Raw genomic sequence first — 23,478 nt, 5'->3', positions numbered from 1 at the left:
AAGCCATCCACCAGGAAATTATATGGCAGTAAGTGGAAAAGGTTCTCAATTTGGGCCAACACACAGAAAATTGACCCTTTCCGAGCTCCGCTATCGTCCATTTTAAAATTCTTGACAAAGATTTTTAAGGAAGGGGCAGCAGCTGCTACAGTTCGAGTCCAGTTAGCTGCCATCTCAAATTTCTACCTTGGATTTGGTGGCTCGAATGTTATAGGCCATAAGTTATCTAAAACTTTTCTTAAAGGTGTTCTTCACATGAAACCTCCTGTCAAAATTCCCTATTCTTGATGTACACAGACAGCTCTGATTTTATCTTGACAGAACTAAGGATATTAGAAAATCAGATCAACTTTTTGTATCCTTCTCAGAAGCCAGAAAAGGTAATCCAGTGGCTAAAACAACTTTATCTAAATGATTATCAGATTGTATATCCTTTGTTTATGCGAATGCGAGCATGCCATTGACACACAAACCTAAGGCTCATTCTACCAGAGCCATTTCTACGTCTTCTGCCTTTCAAGCTAAATTGCCCCTTGACAATATTTGCGCTGCAGCCACTTGGTCTAAGCCTCATACCTTTATCACACATTACAAAGTAGATAAGGTTCTAGGGACAGGTCTTCCTTTGGTTTCACGGTACTGAAGAACGTACTTCCATGAGCCACCCAAGATTGAGGGTGCTAGGGATGCTACCCATCAGTGAGAATAAACGGCGAGATTTAACAACTTCACATAAAGAAGTTATGTAATTACCATAGCGTTCCATGTGAGTTGTTTATCTCTCCTTTATGCTCACGTCCCTCCCTCCTTCCCCCTCCTGACTGACAGTTGACTTAGAGGCTAGTACCATCCTGGTTATTCAATATTTCTTCTTCCCCTTCGGGAAGTGCTTCCTTGTAGAAATAAATAAAAGGGTATATATATATATTTATACTTGCAGCAAACAAGATCTGAGATAATGCCAGCAGTGCACTGTGGGATAAGGGGCTTGGTCTCGAGCTACTGGCAAACCTTGAGCTTTGCTATTGGCCGTGTCGGAGCCAAGGATCGGCTCCGAACCCATCAGTGAGAATAAAGGCGAGATAAATAACTCACATGGAATGTTATGGTACGTGCATAACTTCTTTATTAAGCAAGTCTTGTGACATTACTGAGAAAAGAAGAACAGTAAAATTTGATGCACGCCATTTTTGGTTCTAGGATAGCTGCTGGAAGTACAAGTGATTAACATTCAAATATGTGTTTGATCATTAAAAAGAAGGTTTGGACAGAACTTTCTAATCCTATTATTCAGGTGCTGCCCTCCTGGAGCAGTTAGCTATAGCTGTAAGACTGGAGGGTCTTTGGATGTTCACTCTTGATATGATGTGTTGTACTGCTTCATGTTAGACAAGCTTAATTGAATAGCAGACATTACACTCTGTAAGAACATCAGGTATTGAGCCATGATAGACTTTCTTCTCTACAGATGGTGATTCAGGAAAAATGAGTAGTCCGTGAGTGGCCAGAATAATTAGCAAGCAGAAAACTGTCACACATTGGCAACAGATGTTTCTTGAACTTAAACCCAACAGATGCAGCATATTGCTAAATAAAGAGCAGAGATGCTGGATTTAAGGTGCAAAGGGGTTTGGCTGGACAAGAATTGGGTTATAACTTAGTAATAATACAGCTATTAGAAGCTTGTAGCCAAAACATTTAAAGCAGAGTATTAATGAAAAAGAAAGATACACTGTAATAAATAGAATTGGGAAAGGAATAGAGGTAAAATCACACCATAGACAAATATCTTTACTATTTCTAGAAGCTCCACGGAGAGGGGGCATAAAATGCTTGTGCGCTAATCCAAGGGTATGGACAACAAGGATCCTAATGTTATATGTTAAACAAGGATCCTAATGTTATTCTTTAGTTGTACAGTGTGTGGTAAAGTCCAATATGCAAAATATAGTGCAGTGACAAAGATCTTGCTATCAGGTTGGTGGTGGAAGTCCAGAAGAGAATGGCAAAAACATTAAAGCATCCCACTCTTCACATACTGACCACTCTTCGCATTTATCACAATGAAGAACCAAGGGATGGGAATTAGTACAAGCTGGCCTCACTGAAGTCTCTATGAGGGTTTGATGGAGCTCTAGACAAAACCTAGGAGATGCTACTCATGTTAAAATGGAAGGCTGGCCCACAGAACTCCTTGCCTCCATGTGTTGTAGAGTGTTGATCAGTAATTGGGGTATAGAAAGTGTTAGGTGGAAGAGACTAGACAGGACAAGGTAAGATAAACTTTATATGGGTCAGTTCTGTATACCAACATAATTAGCTGCAGGACTTCATTCATCCCACTCATTTACTTTTAAACACAGTCTAACACACACCAGCAATACAGTAGTCATACTGCCTAGTACAGCTCATTCCAATATGTTGATATTATAGTGTGTTTACTTGTTTATTGTATTATTCAGCCAAACATAAATAATATGTGGAGTTTAGGCTAGATTATACGGTATTTGTAGAATACACATATTTAAGCCTATATGATATTACCGTAGTTCCTTTAATACATTTGATGAATGAAATAAAATCCTTGAACATGGCGTTTTCATTTTATGAGTATGAATACTGGTACCACGTAAAATATAGATATTAATGGCAGAGGAGAACTTGGATTCTTCAGGTAGCCAGTCTGTAATATAGTGGACAGCACAGGGGTGTATACTTTCACTAATTTGTCTTTAATAGTAGTTTGAGGGATGTCATCAAAAGTATTGGTCAAATCAAGATGGGCAGCATGCAGTGGTAGGCCATATCCCACTACCTCATTGATTTCTTAAAAAAGCCTACTAGTTTTTCGAGATGAGATTTACCATTCACAAATCCATACTGGTGGTTTGGGTTAAAGACAATCATTTTTGCCCATGTCTGCAGTTATGAGTTTGGATATTATGTGGTCTATGGGTTTACATTCTAGGCTTTTGAGACTGATGGGCCTAGTTACCAAGGCCAAAGGAAGAACTACCTTTATTTAGGAGTATACCTGCAGCATTTCCCCAGGAAACAAAACAAAACAAGTGACAAAGCTAAGGCTGAAAAGAAAAGGGTGTTCAGATAGTTCATATTTAGTACCGAAGAATATGTCCCCCAGTATGTTGTCAGGCCCCATATATGTATTATTGTTTGCTTTCGATAGGGGTTCTAGGGATTGATCTGTAATGATAATGGGGGATGAGCATTGCAAGGATAGTGGGAGAGACAATATGGGTAGGGAGAGGTAAACTTTTAAGTAAGTTTTTCTGCCAAGATATCATCTATGTCCTTTGGGCTAGAGTGAGTGGTGGCGTTGAGGGCCAATTCAGTGCATTGTTGGGTATTTTTTTTTTTATTTCCCAACATAGCTAAGGAAGGATTTATGATTTCCTTTCCTATCCTTGGCTACTGTAAGTTCATGCTCACTTTATATTTCCTAATGGTGTTCTTATGATCTTTGTTTCAGCTCATATCTGGGAGAGGAATTATTTATAGTTAGTTGTTCAAGGTTTTTCTTTTGTTATGCAGTTTATTGATATGAGTTTTCTACCATATGGGTTTATTTGTAAACTTGTCATTATACTTAGAACAGAAAAGTACTGATTGGTCTATACAGCTGTTGAACTGTTGATAGATGTTAGATATGAAAGATGCTACTTTTTCAACCAGATCCAAGGGTGAGAGTTTCTTGGGGAGAAATCCTAGGTAATTTAAAAGCTTTAGCAAATTAGTATTTGAGACATTTCTATAGACTGATGAGTTAGGTGGGGATGGAAGGGTACCAAAAGGCCTAAAAGAAAAGATAACTGACTTTTGGTTGGATTTTACTAGGAAAGCTGTGATGCCAGAAAGACTGCAGACAGGAGCATAGTTGATAAGGACCAGAATCCATGACAGTCCAAATTAAGTCCAAATAAAGATACAAGCTGTATTAATTTTTGTGGTGTGAGTAAGCCAATCAATAGTTGGGTTGTTAAAGTCTCCTGACATTATACTACTGGGTTTGATAGTGATTGCTTCGAGTACAGTGAGGTTGTTATCATGTGATTTGAGCCTCCTTGAGGTCTACGTTAGGGTTGTGAATAACATGCCACGAGATGGTTGAGTGACAGACAAAAGCAGATTGTGCCCTTCAGTTATCTATAGGTCTGAAAGCATGACAATTACTAATCCCATGTATAGAGGGAATGCTTTCAGTGTACTAGAACCAAATTTCACTAACTACACAAGTATGGATATGGATATGTTGAAATTGCACGAGTGAGTCAACTTTTAGCATGTTTCTGTTAAGACTCCAGTTGCCAGGATCTGAATTTAATAGTTGGAATATCCAGTTAAGTAGATATTCTACAGTTCTGTGCTGGAATGTCCATTAAGTGGACCTAGCCCAGAAAAGGCACTGCGAGGGTAACAAATATTTATATGTCATTGCTGAAGAGTATTTGTGGTGAAAACTTTTTTGATATGGTGAAAATCTTTTTTTTTTTTTTTTTTTTTTTTTTTTTGATAATCTTGGGGAGTTAAACTGCAAAACTGTATACATTAATCAACAAGTTAGAGAAATAACCTCAGAAATTTATTTTTTAGAGCAGCACTGGAGAGAGTCAAAAGTAAACGCAGTTAAAAGTGGAATATTGTATATGGGAAAGGGAGGATGGCAGGTTGAACATAACACAGCCATTATTATTTTTTTCATTGTGGGTTAGGTTTTCTAGGGAAATTCAGCAAACAAATGGGGGAAATGAGATAGGGAGATTGTTGAGAACAAATACCAAGAAGTGTGGGTGGAATAAATGACAAGAAAGGAAAATATGGATGTGTAAGCAGTTAGGTTTAAAAACAGGAGAGCCTGCAAAGGCAGTTAGAACATGGAAGCTAGTTTCTGAAAGGGTAGGAGAAGAAAGGATGAAGTGATATAAGGGTATTAGAGTAACAGTCATTGAAGGTAGAGTGGAATAACATAGAGTGGGGTGATGAAGGTTATTGGAAGAATATTAAATAAAATTCAGGGAAAAGTAGTTTAATAGATGTTTCTCTGGATATCGATAGATAAAAATAAACCGGTGAAGGTGGATATAAAGTATAAGGCTTACGATGAGAGAGAGTATATATTTATAAACAATGTAAATATGTGGAATTTTGTTAAAAAGCTATTTAAAAATGAAAAAAAAGTATTACATGATTTATGTGGTAGTGTGTTAATACCAGTGTTAAAGGAATTTATCAAAAGAATTTTATATTAATGGGTTATATGAGAAGGGTCTCTGTTAGAAAAAAAACAGCTAAGGTAGTAATGTACGTTATTGGGAAATTATTGATGGAAAGATGAAATAAGTTATTGTGTAATAAAAAATAGGATAGCACTGTAAGGAATCTGAAGTATAGTTTGAGGTGGTACCTAAGGATTAGTTTAACAGGGGAAGAAAATGAGGATATGGGGTTGGAAATGTGAAATATATGGATTTTGTTTATTATTTTGTAAAATGCAGTATTTTTTGTGGTGTTAAATATATCATTAGATGTCTGTGGGAGATGATAATAGGACAAAGGAAACTGATGTATTCTTTTAAGTGTTTTTAATAAAAGTACCATACTTTTCTTGAATTATTTCCACAGTTTGAACAAATACCAACTTAGACGGGATGATTGTTTAAGAGTTCACCTGAAGGATGGCAGATTATTGTTGTCAAGGACAATAATTTTGTCTATGTCTGCAATTATGAGTTTGGATATTACTTGTCCTACAGCTTTACATACTAGCCCTAGCTACCAGGACAGTGAGGAACACCCCATTTATGCTGTATTACACTGTCATTAATGAAAAAAATGAATCATAGGATCGTACAAGGTTACTAGGCTAATGGTCCTAAAGCTCTTACAACCCTAGCCAAGTTCTACCCTTATTTCCACAATCAGCACCTATTGCCCCTGTCCAAGAGGAACACAGGTGGAACCCCCAGGGTGAATTTATGGTTACCCATCCAATCATCTAGATTGCATTTGAAGAGGGCCAATGAGGTGCTTTGTTTGACATGAAGTGGAAGTCTGTTCCAAAGGTGTGGTAACCTCTTGGAGACAAATCTGGCCCTCCAGCAGGTTCTATTAATGTCACATACCAGGTTAAGGTCTTTATAGAGAGTAACCTGTGTACCATTTGACTTACAGATATGCAGCATTTCCAGTAAAGCAGGGTTATAGATTGCCTTGTATGCAAGGCAGAGATCGCCTCTGAGTAGTCTGTATGAAACAGAATAAAGTGACTTCAGACGATCCACATAGGACAGATGCTGAAGACCTTGAATTTTCCTTGTGAGGAACCTTTGTGGTTTCCAATTGCTGCAGGTGCTTGGAAAGGTACATACTCAATTATTGGTCTCATGAGGGAAGAGTACAGGGATGTTATAACTTCTTTTTTTTTCTGGAGGCAATGCCCTTACTTAAGAGATGATCCTGGTATGCGGCTTGAACCCCTAGCCTTTTGCTCTTCCCATCATGGTGAGTGCGTGCATGCTGAGCCACTGCTACTGACAAACCCCTTTCATTTTACATAGCTAGTCCCCATAGTTTATATATTTTCCTAACAACGGAGCCCAGATAAAGGGTGTAATAAAATATGTGCGTGGTACTCTAGTCATACATTTTTATTTACCGTGAACGTCTTCTTGTTGTTGATATTTTAACTTTTGTTATTCCAATAAAATAACAATGTTATTTGCAGATATATTAACATATGCAGGAAATATAGCATGAACATCTAGGAAAGGAAATAAATTGAAAAAAAATGATCATAGGATTAGAAAAGATTGGAGTAATGGAGGACTTCGCTATGAACTACTTAGCTCATAAATTTCTCTGAAATAACACATTTTTAGTTATCTACACCTGACACATTATCATCATTTATCTGCATGCTTTTGGAATGTCATTAACAGTTTATCTACACCCTTATTCTGTCATCAGATGTATTGAAATTCCCCAAAGATCACCATATTTACACTACTGTTTGAAAAATAAACATCTGCATGCAACAAACGCAAAACAAAGACACGGACATTCCCAAAATATCCTAGCCTATCTAAAACAACCAAAAAAAAACCAAAATCAGCATTAATTAACTTAAAAATGCTCTGTCAAAAAAAAACGAAACAGTGATCAAATTATACGTGCACTACAGTATAAAATATATAACTTTATAAAATGTGCATACAAGCAAAAGGCAGTGACAACCCCCAGAAATCCCTAGGTCTAGCTAAACAACTTCTTAACCAAAATCTGCACTAACTGTAATAAACAAGATGTGAATACAATGTATATATAATAAAATTAATAAACTGAACCAAATTAAACAGGTACATAATATAAAATAAACTGAAACACAGAGTTTTCCAATCAGTATAGTGTAATATGAAAAACTAACTTCACACACTGCAAACACAGAATTGACACACAACACCCCAGAACAACAATACCCACCTAAATCTGCCCCTACAACATTTTCCTTATTAGAAGAAAAGATAAAATAAAAGAATAAAAAAGAAAGCATAAACTGCAACTAGCTAAACAGAAAGCATTATCAACAAAACAGAACCAATTATATCTAAACTAACTAAAAATAAATTAACTAAAACATAACTAAGCCATAAGACTATCCAATAATATTATAAACCTCACTAAACTACTAAAATAAATTTAAAGGACGGTCACTTCTGAAAAAGGACATTAAAATCCACCTAAAGAACTTTAAAAGAAATCAGGAGAAACCCTCTCAAAAGGCTGTTCATTCCAGAAAACAAGCCACCTAGCTAAAATCCTATTTAGCAGAAATGTAAGCAAGTAATGCAGTCAATTAAAGTAGAAGAGAAGCACTGCTGTAAAGTACACGCATATATCTATTTCTATATATACATACACACACACACACATATATATATATATATATATATATATATAAAACCTGTGCACATGTATATATATATATATATATATATATATATATATATATATATATATATAAAACCTGTGCATATGTATATATATATATATATAAAACCTGTGCATATGTGTGTATATATATATATATATATATATATATATATATATGTGTGTATGTACATACGTGTGTGTGTGTGCTTATGTTTGTGTGTGTATGTATGCATATATATATATATATATATATATATATATATATATATATGTATTTTTTTTTTTACACGCACACATATCTCTCTATATTATATAGATTGGTTTGTGTTTGTATATATGAACATGGAGTATTTGGAAGTTATGCTTTGTGTGACAGATAAAATATTTTGTGGTCTACTACAGGAGCTCAAAAGCCATTAGTTAATGACACGCTCGTTTCACCATCAGTTGCTCTAAGCAGAAAGTGCCCTACCTGCCACTGATCCAATTTTAGTGAATTACATATCTCTCCTACCAACAACCTTAGTAAACTGCATAGTCCTCCTGGAACCTTAACAATAACCTTAAAACTCTTACCCATTTCCTAACTGTAACCTGATCCTTTATCCATAATGCTAACCCTAAAACTTCCTGTTGTTTCCTAAACCTAAATTCACTGATCACTTCCTATTCCTAAAACTCCCATCCCACTACCTAAAACTAATCTCCCCTTCTAGTCCCTAAACCTTGCTTCTCCAATAGTTCCCCAACACTAAAATTTAAACCCATTCACTAAACCTAAACTTGCTTTCTGATTGCTGTCTAAACCTAATCTAAATTAACACTCCCACTCCCTCCCTCCGTCTCACATTTAGCTATCACACTAACTAGAACTTGAATATGTGTTTGGGCAGCAGCTGATAATGCCATGTTGTCCACCCTGCTGACACACCTTGACTGAACATGTATTATAGTTCGAACACAAGTGGCAGCCCATGTAAGCTGCAAAAGTGACAAGTCCCCAGCTGTGAGACTATGGCCTGAAAGTAGCTGGAACTGTAGCAGTTGTAATATACACAGTACTATGTGACCTAAGATAAGGGGATTCCAACTAGTCATTCTCTAAACTTACAGTACAATATATTTCATGTGTCATGCACCAGAGCCTCATGCATTTTATATTTATTCCACCCTCATTTCTAAGTCCATTGCATGAATAGCAATGCAGATGCTATTTATCTTATATATGCATGTGTATATAAATATCGGCCTCTATCAGTGCACTGAATGCTCAAATGACTGCATGGCGACCATTAAAAGACTGACCCTAGAAACTCAAAAACCTAGAAACTTGAATGGAACAGACCATCACTGTGCAGGATTGCAGTACTGTGGGATCAGGATTTTGTTCCCTTCCTCACTGTGGTGTGATCTTGGAGTTAGTATATTTAATTAGCAGTGGGTGTTTGGGGTGGCAGGTGTTGTGTGTATTCTGTTCACTTGAGCTTCTGTGTTTCTGAGATTCAGAGCTCAATCTTCTCACGTTTGCTCATTTGAACATTTGATGTACTGGTAGAGATATCTATTTTATATATATTGTGGGTAGCATTCTCACCTCACAGCAAGAGGCTCTCAGGCTTGCTTCTTGGCTGGGGTGCCTTTTCTGCCAAGTCTGCATGTTCTCTTTGTGTTCATGTGTATTTTCTTCAGATGCTCCAGTTTCCTCACACATTCAGCAGGTGTATTGGACACACTGAACTGATCATAGGTGAGATTGTACATGTGCATGTTTGGTATGAAAGAACAACTGTGGCAGGCCTAACCACCTGAACACAGTGGCTCTTGATGATTAGATGATATCACTGACACTGACCCACCCTGACCCCATGTGCAAAAATAGAAATAAAGAGGGTTATGGATGGATGGATGGATGAGGATATTTATGTAGTTATTTACAGATGAAATTATATAAAAAAATAATAGATGTAAAAAATGAATGGTGTTGTCCAGGTTTATCAAAAAACATGCACATTACATTACTGGAAGTCTTCAATTCCCTCATGAAAATGAAATATAGGAAGCATATGTAGAAGACATTTTCCAAATAAAACACATTTCCTTGTTCAGACACCTCAAAGTGTGCAATTCATAGGATATCCTACAACACACACACACACACACACACACACACACACACACACACACACACACACACAGGATGCCGTGGGAACATTTGAAGTGGTATACAGTCATCTAGGTGAACCTGGATATGTAGACAGGAAGTTTTGTATGAGAAGGAAAGAGAAAATTGCATGATAAAACAAGGGATCAACAGAAAGGCAGAGGACCTATGAAGGCTGTGAGACATTAAAAAGTATAATTAAGCAGGGAATGGGAGAACAAGAATAAACACATCCTACGTACCCCTGATTTGTGCAGAAGGGATTGCAAGCAGCTGGACAAGTATGAGGAAATGAGAACCTTTTCAGATGTCCAAAGTGTGACTTTTTGACATTTCATAGGACAAACTATGCCCATAAGCAGTGTATGGATCTGAACTTCACTTTGTTGGCAATATAAAAGCTGACACTTGTACAATTTGAGCTGTTTCTGTTGTTGCATATCGTATTAAGGAATTTCAGGCACAACATGTGTTCTATGTAATTATTTGAGGAAACTTAGGAAATATTTTTTGTTTACAAATCTCAGAACATTTCTGTGTTTTTTTCACAGGACACTACTGCCCAAATAGGGCTATCTTGCATAAAGAAGGATGGATGGAAACCTTTTTAAAAGCTAGAAAGAGAAAGGAGTGTGTTAAAGTCTAGAACAGTTTATGGAGTTCATTTACAGTGCTGACATTTAGCACTTGGCTACTTTAGGATGGCAAAATTACTTGCATAAGCAAACACATTGCTATTGCAAGAGTTCAGTAATGTTTACCTGGTTGCTAATACAAACACTACCTTACAGAAAAACAGTTAATATCCAGCCTTTACAGTATAGTTACCCAGTATCTTTTGTCTCTGCTGTTTTTAAGAAATGTCTAAATGAGTACCTGTGCAGAATTAAATTAGCAAGCACTTTATGGAAAATATAGATATTCACAAGAGCTATTTTTGCAAGTAACTAGTAAGCAGCTGTGCATAAACATCATCTTCATTTTAGTGCTGAAATAGAGTTTTGATGCCCTGAAATCCAGATATGCAAAACTTAGAATTTATTGGCAAATCGGGGGGGGGGTACATAATTCCTTTCTTTGCTAAGTCTTCCACATCTTTAAAATATTCCCCCTATATTAGCTGTACGACGTATATATGCTGTGACCCATCCCCCTCATTTCTTACATTGCAATACTTAAAAAAATGATAGAGGAGCCTGTAAATCTGTTTATTCTATTTCATTGTTTAAGGTAGCCTAAAGTATCTGCTCCTTCATATCCCTCTGGATGTGTCCATGAATTGCATGCTTTTAAGGACCCCAGCTGTATTAGCCTCTTCTTCCCATTCTGGCAGATGATTCCATGTCTCCACTACTGTATCCATGAAAATATATACATTTTTCATATATATGTGGAGGACATTCCTCTTAAACAGTTGATCACGTTCCTTCCAGCCTGTTCTATTCTTTTCCATAGAAAGTTTATTAAATTCCCTTATTACTACCTTTTACCTTATCGCTTTCTCTCTTCTATCCTGATGAAAAGCTCTCACAGCCTCTTTTCATACAGCATTCCCCTTAACATTTTAGTTGTTTTCCTTGGTACCTTCTCCAGTGCTGCAATCTCTTTCTCCATATAAATATTCAGATCTGAATGCACTATGCCAGCTGTAGCCTTAGTACTCTAGATCAGAATAAATTTGATAAGCCTCGTGGCGATTGCAGAATTAATTAGTCTGCAGTTTGATTAACACTGGACAGCAAACTTCTTATTCTCCTAGTTCAAGAAATATGGGCAAAGCCTAAAATAATGAGGGGACAAAGGCCCAAAAATATAGACATGTTTTAAATATTGTTCTTATAAACTTAGAAAGTTGTTAGAATAACAAGATTTGTGCTAGCATGCATTTTTTTATGAAGGATATGAAGTCTGAGATTCAAATGTATGTCATTATTTAGTAACTTCAATCCTCAGTGATTTGCCAGAAAACCACACATTTTATGAGGAACAGACCTAAAATATGAGGCAGAAATCTGGACATTCTGTGAAAATCTGGACAGTTTAGAAGTATGTTGGACAGTAAGTATACACATGAACATACAGATGAACATGGATGTTCTTTTGCTGCATGACATGACACTAGACCGACACTGTGTTCACAGCAGATACACCATCTATTTTTAGTTCAGTACAATACAGATTTCATTTTTTTTTTTGCCAGCTCTTGGCAAATAGCAAGATTCTGTCTCCAGCAGCTAAAACATCTTTCTCTGAACTGTTGTGGCAGTCCTGTTGTATGCTGGATTTAGAGTTCCTTCAAAATCACTCCTTAGCTATTGTAGATACTTGGCATATTTTGGACTGGAGTTGAAGCAGTCCATAAAAAAATCATAAAACCCTTCCCAGAAAGAGAAAGGTATAGGAAATGTTATACTTTTAGCACCTGTTATATTCATAGTGTGCTGAAAATGAAGTACTCCGGGCCAGAATGGTGAGAATTTGCATGTTCATAGGCAGAAAGAGTTACTACTCAAAGAGGCCCTTACTTATGGTTTCCAAAACACCAAAAGTTGTCAGTTCTCCCTTCATCACTCAAAAAGACATTCTAAGGGACCCAGCTCCATTAAGGATTGCTCTTAACTTCCCTCATTACTGTTTTTCATCTGTTATCCATTAACTGTGCTGTCTGTGCTCTATTGTCTAACCATAGTTTTAGCCACACTCCAACCATACCTCTCTACTGTCCAAATTTTGGCAGAATGTCCATATTTTTGCCTCATATATTTGGTCTGTTCCTCACAAAATTTGTATTTTTTCTGGTACATCACTAGGATGATCTGAAGCTTGAAGTCACTAAATAGACATATATTTGAGATTCAGACTTCAAATCCTTCACAAAATATATGTTAACACAAATGCTGTTACTCTAGTAATGTTCTAATTTTTAAGAGCAATATTTAAATTCTTTCAATATTTTTAGGCCTTTGTCCCCCCATTTTGTAAGGCTTTGTCCAGATTTCATGCAAGAATATGTTGAAAGGTATGACTCCAACCTAAGGTTTTCTCCAAGTCTTCCAATTCCATCTTGCCAAAGTAGGCTTTAATACTGATAACTGAAACATTTATAAGCATGTTTTTGAAAAAAAATAAGGGCACCTAGTTTATGTAATGAGCTTCAGGTTTTGCACAGTATTAGTGGTACAACTTTTGTTTCAAAATCTTTGTGATAACCTACATGCTTGCTTTTCTAAGCAGGACTCATACATTACCTTTAGAGGAGAGCACATGGAGACATATTAGGACTGTTTCAAATGCTGCCCCAAGTACCCTACTGGAAGCATTTTAAACATATTCATGCTATTAATTACACTTTTTATTTTAGGGATGAATCATGTAACAGCTTGTTGTAAAGGTGGAGATTGTAAAATGTGCTTACACAAGCAGAGCAAAAATTGACATTTAGGCTAAATTCCTAATTCCTTCCAAGATTAAATAGGTTTTGTCACCCTTGATCATATCTAATATAATAGTGTAAGTTATCCGTGGCACTTAATATTGAAAATACAAAAAAGGTCTATTATTTGCATATTTGAATAATTCTTCACATGTGATGGGATTCATGATTTCAGATTGCTGTTGGGCAGCACAGTGGTCCAGGAGTTCATATTACTGCCTAACATGGTTTCTTTCTCCAGTCTGGTTCTTAGCTGGCATGCCTTCTTTGTAGGATCTGCACATCCTCCCTGTGTCTGAGTGAGTTTTCACTAGGTGCTTCAGTTTCCAAAACAAGACCAATACATCCCAGAGATATGTTGTAAATAAAGGGGTGTCCTTCATATTGCCTGTAGGCATGCCTGCTATGTGTGAGTGAGTTTGCATGTGTATTTGTGTGTATCTTGTGATGGGCTGGTGCCCTCTTCAAGCCTATTATTTGCTTCTTGCACCCACTGAGTGTTGAAAAAGCCTAATTCAGATTAAACAGTTGATCATAGAATGAATACATGAAAGTACAATTTTTAAACAAATAGCAGTTTTGTCTTTACAACATTAAGGTATTATATACTTTATTATTCACTGAATGAAAATGAAGCAAAACACCATGGCAGGATGCCCTGTGGCAGTGAGTTATGTAGTTAATTTTGTTCTTGGTTATTTGTTTGTCATTGTCTTTATATTTTATAGGTTCACTAGATGTACTGCATTTATTTGCTGTTGTGACAAGAAGCCTCAGTGTTATAAGATTACTTCCCACTCATTCCTGAAGCACTGGCAGTATGAGATGAATTTATATGAATGTTCAAAGATGAAAAATGAGTGCACTTTATTCCCAAATTTAGCATCAGGGACCATGACTGACAGGTCTTCCAGCTGGATTAATCCTCTTCATTACTTATACATCATAATTTTTCTTGAAAGCTCGCATGATACCACAAATGATGATGTCTTCCTCTGACCCTGAGCCCACTAGTTCTTTTCTGTAACTCTTACAGTTCAGAGCTCACTCCTGATACTTACTGGTGAAAAGATACTGCATTTGATACCTAGATATTAATTTACAGCATGTTTATTCTGTCATCAAATTACCAGCCAAGACCCCCGTGGCACTGTTCTAATATGCAGACTAGGGTATGTTCCACCAAATAAGCACATTCACTTTCACTTTCACTTATAGCCCAAACACTTCTCTCACTCAAACCACTGTAAATAAAATTTATAGGTTTATGACACTATACTAACATCATCATCATCACTTTTTAAAGAATGATGCCACAGTATAAAGACAAAATGATCAATTTTAACAATTGACTAAAGTATTGGTGTCATTCAAAGGGGATCCAGTGTCTGTCAGCCTGGGATGACATGCTCGACAAGCCACGTTGCTTCACTAGGGATGGCTTGCACCTGTCACCCCTGGGTTTTCGAATACTGGCTAAGGCTCTTGCCTCCCCCATAGTGCCTCTTTTAGGCAAGGCTCAAAAGACAAACCCACCCCCATAGACAACACAAAGAAAAAAAAACTAAGGGTAATGCTGCTCAACGCCAGAAGTCTAAACCTCAAGATGCACGCACTTGAGACTCTCCTCGGTATGGAGAATATTGATATCTGCGCAGTAACAGAAACCTGGTTCAAGGCTCCCGAGAGCACGCCAGCACTACCAGGCTATACTTCATACCATGCTTTCCGGCCCCAAAACTCGGACCGAACCACAAAAGGAGGGGGAGTATCCATATTTATCAAAGATACCCACACCTCCAGGCTAGTGGCACTGCACGAAGCTTCAGAGACCATCCAAGTGCAACTAACAGTGGGCAAAACTGCCTTTCAGTTTGTAGACTGCTACAGACCACCCTCCCAAACACCGGAACCTCACTCGGCTTTCCTGAGAACACTAGAGAATATGAAGGTCTCTCCAAACACTATTATATTGGGTGACTTCAACTACCCAAACATCGATTGGGAAAACTACTCAAACCCAAGCACCCTCACCCAATGGTTCCTAGAATTTGTAAGCTCAAATGCTATGGAACAACTGGTCACCACTCCCACAAGAGGGGAAAACATACTGGATCTGGTCATCACCAACATGGGGTCTCTATATTCCACACCAGAGGTATACCCCTCATTGGTAAGATCAGTCCATAAACAAATCTCCATCCATATTCTGTCCCCACCCCTAGCCAAGGAAACCACGGTGAAGAACTTCTCAAAAGCAAACTTCATACTTCTCAAAACTAAGGTGGAATCCTTCAAAGCCCTCGGGCCAGTGGACAATACAGCCCAAAATGCAGAATCCTTTACAAAAGCATTCTATGGACACCTACAGGAATGCATGGAGCATGCTACCCCAAATAAGACTCACTCCTCCAAAGGCAGGAGACCTGTCTGGTGGACCCCGGCCATAAATAAGCTATACAACAGAAGGAAAAAGCTACTACATGACAGAGCAAAATCCCAAAAAGGGAAGGCGTCACTGATCAGTACTAGCAAGAAACTACGATCCCTCATAAAATCTTCTAAGGCCAGCTTTGAAAGAAAAATTGCACAAGACACTAAAGATAATCACAAGGCCTTCTTTAGTTATGTCAGAAACCTGGGAGGCAACTCCCAGATATGCTCTGAGTTAGTGCAAAATGACAAAAAATTCACTGAACCCACAGACATTGCCAACATCCTGGCAGAGGTTCAGTGCAACCCCCCCTTCCCCCGAAAGAGCAAATGTCTATCCCAACAGAGTGTAGCCTTCCTGAGATCACAGATGCACAGGTGAGAGCTGCCCTCTCCAAAGCAAAAAACACAGCATCAATGGGACCAGACGGTGTCCCGGGCTGCGTCTTACACGAGCTCCAAGAAGAACTAAACCCTCATATAAAGTCACTGTTCAGTCTCAGCCTTACTACAGGATATGTTCCCAAGGAATGGCGTACAGCAGCAGTGGTCCCACTCCACAAAGGTGGTGCCACAACAGACCCCAGAAACTATCGCCCTATAAGCCTGACTAGCCTGGTCTGCAAAGTTATGGAATGTATCATCATGGAAATCATAAACAAAGACATTGGGAACCTCCAGACACTGGATCCTACCCAATTTGACTTCGTTAAGGGCAGATCTTGCCTCTTGACCCTGCTCGACTTCTTTGAAACAGTTGTGGTCTAATGTTTGGTCTAATTCGGAGTTGTTTCGCTAACCATGACTGAAAGAGTCAGCCAGTCCGACTTTGATACGACACCCTGCATTCTCAAGGATGTGCCAGATGACGTCCCCGTAACCCGGGAAGAATTTCGCCAGGTTGTTAACCTTTTGTCTCAGTTAACTGCCTCTTTGAGGCAACCAGACACGAACGAGGTTCCGTGCAACCAACTACAAGGGTTTGAAAAGAGTAAAGTGGCATTAACACAAATGGTAAAAAGCAGTCAACGCTTACTGCTTTTAAACCGGCAATGCAAAGAGGAGCTGATGAGGGATTGAACAACTTGCTTTCCACCTCAACAGGTGGGGCGGAGGTGACAACGGCAGCCTTTAACTTCAACGCTTGGACAACCAAGCAGTTTGCTTTCAAATCAGGTACTTTTTCACGTTACGATGTTGACAATGATCCTACTGTTGATAAATTTAAATTATTCAGTGACAAACTATATGCATACAAGGCAACGCAACTTGAAGTAGATTATTTAGCTGAATGCCTTTGAGTTCAGAGAGTTCCCAAAGGCCTTCGTTGCACTAAATTTCCCAACAATGCAACACCAGGGTCTACATTATTTAAAGATTTGACAGAACTTTTTAACAAAACAGGGTTGGAAATGATTAAATATATGTTAAAAGACTATGAATCCAAACTTGGCACATTATTAGTGGACTTGAATAAATTAAACAATGATGTGGTTACTGACATTAATTTTGCACAGGTCAAGAGAGATTATGACCATGTTTTTCACGATGTTGACCAACACTGCATTAAGATTGTGAACCGAAAGGTTAGGAAATTGGAAAGAGACCTTAATGAATACAAGAATGGTATTGCATACCAACCAGCTCACAAGTTAAACTATAATACAAACAATAGATTTAATAGGGTGGACAATGTGGATAACATTGATTCACCGGCAGATGGTCCACGTAGAAGTGAAAGACTTGCACAAAAATCAAATTCAAATGCTAGAAATGGGCAACAGGTTTTTCAATTTCCCCCAGGCAGGACCAACAACAGTGGTCCTTTCTACCAGCAAAGGAGCTGGGTAAACCAACAGAGGTAGTACCACATAATGGGGGAGAACAGTTAGCCTTCATTACAAAGAATGTGTTTGATACAGTAAGTGTTCCTTACTCAATTATTTCCAAGAACAACTTCAAAGTGTACAATTTTACTGACATGGAGATTAGTAATGTACATTTTGATTTATTTACCAAAGGCTTTCATTTTGTGCCCATGCGTCCTTTGGATGTCACAAAAACAATTTTAGAATTAAAATTGTGTACTAGGAAATTAAACCTGAACATTTGGTTTAAAGGGCAGGAACATGTACAAGGAAAATTCTCAAGAGCAAGCACATTCAACCCACCCCTACACCCAGTACTGAAAACTTTTGAAGAACTAGTAGAAGGGGACATCCGGAATAATTTTAATGGTAATACTTCTAAAGTACAGAACTTATCGTCAGAATGTTGGCAACTAATTAATCTTATGAAAGCCGATAGGATAAGAATCATGAAGCCAGACAAAGGGGGGGGGGGGGTAGTTTTGATGTATGGTTGTAACTACGAGGCAGCAATGTTTGACATCCTACATGACTCTGAGCAATATACTATCACTTCTATTAATGAAGTTAACATTGCGTATTCAAAGATTAAGTACATTTTACATGATAATTTAATGCAAGGAGCCATCAATGAGAAATTATTCAACTTTTTACTTGTGAACAAACCAGTTACCCCCACAATATTTGGAATTCCCAAAGTACATAAAGGGTTGAACCCCTTGAAGTTCAGGCCGATTGTGGCTGGGGGGGGGGTATTACTGAACCTCTCGGCAAGTTCATTGACATTTCCTTGAAGAAAATAGTTAGATCTTTAAATTTTGTGTGTAAAGATTCTTGGGAATTTCTAAAAAAATGTTAGAACAGAGTTATATGAACAAACCAAATATCTAGTGACTATTGATGTTGTTGAACTCTTCCCAAGCATTCCACATTTAGAAGGTTTAGAGTTATTTAATGAATTTTTGGTGATGTCAGGTGAATTTAATGCAAATGTTATCAGACTGATGGTTGAGTTTATGGAGCTGATTTTAAATAATAATTATATATTTTTTAATGGTGAATTGTTTAAGCAAATGAAAGGTGTGGCGATGGGCACTCCTTGTGCCTCGGCGTACGCCAATATTGTGTTACACATGTGGGAAATGAAACATGTATTTGCTTCGACTTGGGCTAAGAATATAGCCCACTATCATCGTTTTCTGGATGACATTTGTGTATTTTGGAATGGTTCCCTACAATAATTTAAAGATTTTTTTGAATACATTAATGAGACAACAAACTTTTTAAGATTTACATACAACATTAGTGATAGTACAGTAAATTATTTGGATGTACTGCTGGTGAAGAACCTACACACAGGAGGCTTCGAATCAACCATTTATAGGAAGCCTTCCTTTTCAAACTCATACCTCCATTTTGATAGTGGACATCCCTTAACACAAAAAAGAGGGATTTTGAAAGGCCAACTAATCAGAGCAGCGAGGATGTGTAGTACTACAGAATTATTTTTAAAGGAAACGCAAACTCTACAAAAAATGTTTTTGGAAAGAAACTACCCCAAACGCTTATTTGAAAAAGCGTTTGTAGAAGTGAACAATTCAAGATTAGATAGATTCATACCATTGTTGGGTAAAGGCTCTAGTTTTCCCACAAAGTTGAACACTAATGAAGAGAAAGAAACCCATAACACACTTGTCCACACCTTTAATAATGATTCAGCAAGATTTAGAGAACTTATTTTAAAATATTGGCCTGTTTTAAAATCAAATGATGAAATTAGGAATTTTACAGTTAGTACCAGAAACATTAACTTAAAAGGTTTATTTGAGAGACAGGACATAATGACTTCCCTCACCCACAAACCCAAAGTGGGAACATACAAATGTGGAGCTTGTAGGCAATGTCCTTATATTTATAATGACAGTATTACATTGCTTCTAGAAACTTTAAAATAGCTCCTATGAACTACTACAATTGTGCCACAAAAGGTTTAGTTTTAGGCTTCTGTGTAAGCTGCTCTGGATTCTATGTTGGGAAGACAGAAAGAACACTTCGTAAAAGAGTTTATGAACACTTATATGAAATTAACAGTAAGAAAGAATCAAATGCATTTTACAAGCATTCTTTAGTGTGTCCCACCATGTCTTTAAAGTTTCTGGTTCTAGAGCAGGTGTTACAGAACCCTAGAGGTGGTGAATGGGAGGCTTCTTTAGAATACAAAGAATTATTATGGAAGATTAGGTTAAACGCCACGAAACCCCCAGGAATGAATGACGCAATTAGTATCAAAAGTGTGTTAAAAATTAGACTAGCCAGGTTGTAACAATATTCATATTTGATATACACATACATATATTTTAAGTATTTAATATTTAATAATTAACATTTTATATTTAATCTATTTATTTAATTATTTATTAACTATGTATTTATTGATTAAGATTTAATAGATGAATTTTAGAATGTTAATGAAGTTAAAGCAGTTTCAAACACTACACGTATATGGGGTATCAAGTATTGTTTCCTTTTAACCGTTCTTGCCTTTTGTTGTTGTTCATTTGTTAAACTAGATTTCTTTGTAAGATTAGCTAATTTTCATAATTAATGTTAACATCCCTAATTGTTTATTTATTTTTTACATTTTCGGCTGTTGCTATTTCATGGATTAACATTTTATGATGGCAGCTTATTTGAAAGAGTGTTATGTTTACATTAGCAAAATGTGGCATTTCATGTTTTTTTAACATATTCCTCTCAGAAACATTATTCAATGGATTCCTTTAATGTATCTTTAAGATTTTTATGGTTTTTAAAACAATCGATCTGCTTTGAAGTTTCAGTCGAGTTATTTTAAAGAGTACTGACTGTTTTATTTAGGAGGCTTCCATAAACCTAGTTGTTTACAAGTTGCACAAGCACACAACTACTCAGTATTATTTAGCATTAGTTGACATTCATACTATAGATAAAGTTTTGTTTTATTTAATTTAGGTACTTCGATTTATTAATAAGTACTGATCAAGTTTTTTATTTAACACAGAAGTGTTTATCCAACATTTTAGTAACAGTTTTGTACAGTAGTTCATGAAGCATTAGCACTTTAAAATGTACCCATTTGGTTTGTAATTGCTATGAACCAATTAAGGTTTTTAATTGTTAGTAGTATTTAAATGTGAGCACATCCGCTTTACAATTTGTCTTGATAAAGCCTGATATTTATCAGGCGAAAGCGCTTGTCCTACTGTGTTGTTTAAAGAGAGAATCCGTATCATTCGTATTACAATAAAGTGGAGGATTATTTGGCTGCTTCTATTGTCGTGGTTTGTACCTGTTCTTTGAAACAGTTACCAAAGCCATAGATGAAGGGAAGGTAGTCCACACAGCCTACCTGGACCTCAGAAAGGCCTTTGACACAATACCCCACTCGGGCATCATAAATAAGCTCACCAGCTTAAATATCAACCCCTATGTCACAAGATGGGTTGCAAACTGGCTCAGGGATAGAACCCACATGGTCAGAATAGCAGGTGCCATGTCAGACTCTAAACCAGTTACAAGTGGTGTCCCACAAGGCTCAGTCCTGGGACCTCTCTTGTTCGGTATATATTTCTCTGAGGTACAGGCTAACATGGGTGGACTATGGCTGACCAAGTTCACAGATGACTGCAAACTGGGGCTATAATCGACTCTCCGACTGACACAAGCATCCTCCAAAAGGGTCTCAAAGAGACGGATAACTGGTGCCAGAGCCATGGCCTAAAGCTAAATGCCAAAAAGTGCATAGTCATCCCCTTTGGAAAAAACAAAGTGCCCACAAATTACCACATAGGTGGTAATCCATTAAGTATGGAAGAAGTAATTAGGGACTTGGGAACCCAAGTAGATAGCAATCTCTCCTTTGACAATCACGTTGCCAAAGTGGTTAGAAAGACCTTCTATGTAGCCCACCTTATCATGAAAGGGTTCACATCTAGATCAAGAGAGGTCATTGTGCCCATCTACTCATCACTTATCAGGCCCATAATTGAGTACAATGCCCCGTTTGGGATGTACCTTACCCGACACCTTCAGCAACTGGAAAGACCCCAAATGTATCTCACCAAGAGGATCAAGGGGCTCAAACAGATGCCCTATGCAGTTCGGCTAAAGAAACTCCAGCTCTACTCAGTTGCGTACCGTCTACTCAGAGGCGATGTGTGTCTGACGTATAAAGCCATGTCCAACCCGGAATTAATGGACATGCTTCACCTCAGGAAATCTAAATCCCTTAGAGCTACATGCTCCAGGGACCTGAACCTCAGCACAGAAATAAATAGGACATGCTGGAGGGACAGATTCATATCCCAGTGGCTCCCCTCACTCCAGAACAAAATCCCAATCCATGTCAGGCAGAGCCCCTCACTGACCCTCTTCAAGAGAAATCTTGACGAATGGATGGGCGATCGTAAGTTTACCCCTGGGATCTCTTCTGTGCCGCTGCTTAACAGAGGTACAGTAAACAAACCTTAAAAGGGCTTCCTTCTGTGACCTACTGTAAAGAGGCACAGTCAACTAATCTAAAAGGGTGGTGAAAGCCAAACATACTCTGGCTAGGCTTATAGATGCCCTAGGGCAGATAGCCTAGTATCAACCTATGAACAGTACAGAAAGGTGGGGAGAAGAGGAACAACAGACTATTGTAAAAAAGCTGTGGGGGATGTACTACTCAGAGTTTAAAGACCCTTTCAGTCTAGACTTATATAGATCCACTTCAATTTTAATCCATGTTTATAAAGTACTTATCTGTATAATAAATAAGAAAATAGCAAAGTTAATAGATATGGATCAGTGTGTTTTTGTGGAGGAGAGGCAAACATTTGATAACATTAATAGGACAATGATGATTGACAACGATGTAAAAATGTAATAAAATGTTAATATTCTTGGTGCATCTTGATGCAAAGAAAACATTTGATAGAGTCGGATGTTATTTTATGAGTAGGGTAATGTCAGCATTTGTGTTCTCTTTTGGAATAATAGGGTTAATAAGGAAGGTACATGAAGGGTCAGAGGCAAGTATTAAGATGGGATGGTTCCTCTCTGACAAGCTGTACTTGAACAGATGAACCAGGCAGGGGTGTCCTGTTTCACCTCTGTTATTTACTTTATATTTACAGCCACTGGCAAAGAAAATAAGAGATTCACAAATTCAGAATTATAATTAGTATGGTACTCATGCTTTATTTATAGATGATATTGTTTTGTACTGGATACATCAAGAAAAACACATTTCTGTGCTGTGGAACACATTGAGACAGTTTAAAGTATTTTCAGGTTATAAAATAAAGATGAATCAAAAGCTATAGCAGTAAACTATGTTCCCAAACATGGATTAGTTCAGCAGTACTGCTACATATGGGGACATGGTAAGATGAAGTACTTAGATGTATGGATTCAAGAGGATTTTGTCAGCTAAGGATATGCAGGAAAAACTAAACAAAAGATAATACAACACTGAAAAACTGGAAATTATTGACTATGGATATATATATAGTAAGATACTAACAGTGAAAATGTTTTAGTTACATTGGTCTTATATACATGTCAGACTGTTTTTATAAACCAGAGGAGAAGTTGTAGATGATAATTAATGAAGA

The sequence above is a fragment of the Protopterus annectens genome, chromosome 1.part1 (genome assembly GCF_019279795.1).
Source record: "Protopterus annectens isolate FY-2018-M chromosome 1.part1, PAN1.0, whole genome shotgun sequence".
Taxonomy (NCBI): domain Eukaryota; kingdom Metazoa; phylum Chordata; order Ceratodontiformes; family Protopteridae; genus Protopterus; species Protopterus annectens.
The sequence above is the reverse complement of the archived record's forward strand: the minus strand, read 5'-3'. Positions refer to the sequence as shown.